Here is a 2,268-nt window from a genome sequence, read left to right as displayed (position 1 = left end):
CGCACAGACATGCTCCACTTGCTCGAGACGGAAGTTAAAACCTCCAGAGAGTAGCAAAGTGCTTCTGTCAGGCTTCTAGGAAGTGACTTGAAACAATTCTAAAAGTGTTACCCTGTAACTTTCTAGGAAGTGACTTGAAACAATTCTAAAAGTGTTACCCTGCAACTTTCTCAAGCTTGCAGCGGCTTGAGTTCTCTAAGATGTTGCAAAAATACATTTCGGTCACAACTAACGAAAAGATTGACAAAAAATTATACAAGTAGCAATAGATAATAGAGTAAAATGTTCCCTTAACTTAGGTTGTCCGTCGATTGTCTATCTAAAGTAGGAGGGGATGTAGCTCAGTGGTAGAGCGCATGCTTCGCATGTATGAGGTCCCGGGTTCAATCCCCGGCATCTCCACAGGTTTTATTCAATGTTAACATTGCTACTGGAAAGGGAAATGTTTCATCTTGTTACATGAGTAGAAAGAAATAAATAATTTCCTTTTCTGCCATATTGCCTCTTGGACAGAATGTCTGTGCATCTAACAAAAAGAACGATCTCTAGGTGACTAAGCCAGGAGGCTTTTTAAGATCTTTCATAAAACAATAAATAAATTAGCAATATGCATTTGGGTGGGCATGCTTTCTTCTGATATTGATTAATCATTATTTTCCTCGACCAACTCTACTGGATTACTGTATATCTGAGCCTTGTGGCACAAAGATTGGAACAGTTCTGAAAATTATATGAAGTGAAACAAGAGAATCGACAGACACCATGCTGCCTGAAGTAAGTGCGAGCGAAACTCAGCAGTTCCCACAGCAAAGAGGCCTAACCAATGTTTCAGGCCTGAGCCCTTTTTCAAGGTGTGAGCAAAAAGCAGGCAGGTGTCCGAATGAAAAGGTAGTGGGAGGAGGGAAGAAGGGGCAGGCAGAGGATGGAGGGAGATGATTAAAGAAAGGGCAGCTGAGAATTGATGGTGGGGGGGTGGTAGCTGTGGATGCGCAGCTGGAAGAAAGGAGATAGAGGGATGGGGAAAGGGGGAGGGAGAGAGAGAGACAAAGGGTGGGGAGCTGGAAGAAAGGAGACATAGGGATGGGAAATGAGAGAGGTAGGGTTGGGGGGGTGGAAACAATCTTAACAAAACTGGTGGTTGATGAAAATGCCCTCTGGTTAGAAGGTGCCCAGATGGATTATGAGGTGTTGTTCCTCCAAACTGTGGGTAGTCTTAGTTGAGCAGTGCATGAGACCATGGATGGACATTTTGGCAGACAGATCGAAGGTGCTCAATAAAGTGATTTTCCAGTCTGTACTATAAAGGGGCCACCAGATCCAGTAGATAACTGCAGATTCAGTGAAGTGTTATTTCACTTGGAAGGACTGCTTAGGGCCTGTTAGAGTTGGAAAATAGAGCTCTGGCTATAGCTTTCCAGTTATGTTCCTACTTCCCATGACCTTGTTTGAATCAGTTGCAGATTACTCAGCAGGTTAGGGCTATTGCTTCGGATCAACAACTTGAAATAGTTACTTTTTTTTCCTCTTTATTGCAAAATGTGCATGAACTGCTGAGCACTTCTAGCAAGCTTTGATTTTATTTGAGGCAGTAAGCTATTGACTTGCACCCATAAATTAAAGAGTCCTTGGTGTGGGCTGTTCATCTCTTTCGTTTCAGTGCAAAGTTTCTCATCTGTCCCAGTGCAACCCAATCATCCCTGGCAACAGTTCCTTTCATACTTTCATGGCTAACACTCAAGTTCCAAAAGGATAAATTCTTAGTCACTTCCTCATTTTCAGTTATATCACTGAAAACAAACTATAGAGTTTACCTATGTGTTCCAGTGTTTATGCCACTGAAGTACAGTCTAACGTATTTTCTCCCATTATTTATGTTACTCCCATTATTTCAACACATTTCAGTTTTTTTAACATTGCGCAGAAATATAATAAATTTCCAGGGAATGTCGTGTGTTTAATGAGAGCAGGAAACGGAGCCCTGTTGATCTTAAAGGGCATGTCAAGCAGAACCTGGTGAATTTCATCTTGTTAAGTTTCAGCATGTAATCAACAAATAACATCTAGTCTTCCCAACCCTAACTCTGGTCATATATTTGTCCTACATTCCCAGTGATCCATACCCAATGCAGGAGTAGAATGTCCACAGATAACTGGGACTTGGTGTACTAAAGATTGGGCTAGATGTGAACCATTGGGAATAGCCCAATGGATAGCCCACACCAAGGTCTCTTTAATTTATGGGTGCAAGTGGGTAGCTTACTGCCTCAA

At 42.1% G+C, this 2,268-nt stretch overlaps 1 non-coding gene across 1 annotated transcript; it reads left to right on the top strand.

The window, feature by feature from the left end:
* Positions 1-330: 330 nt before the first annotated feature.
* On the top strand, positions 331-402 carry trnaa-cgc (transfer RNA alanine (anticodon CGC)). The gene has a single exon. It is a non-coding gene; the product is annotated as a tRNA-Ala (tRNA).
* Positions 403-2,268: the final 1,866 nt, after the last annotated feature.

This window comes from Narcine bancroftii, chromosome 4, assembly GCF_036971445.1.
Source record: "Narcine bancroftii isolate sNarBan1 chromosome 4, sNarBan1.hap1, whole genome shotgun sequence".
NCBI lineage: Eukaryota > Metazoa > Chordata > Chondrichthyes > Torpediniformes > Narcinidae > Narcine > Narcine bancroftii.
Note: the sequence above shows the minus strand (reverse complement) of the source record. Positions and strands in the feature narration are given on the sequence as shown.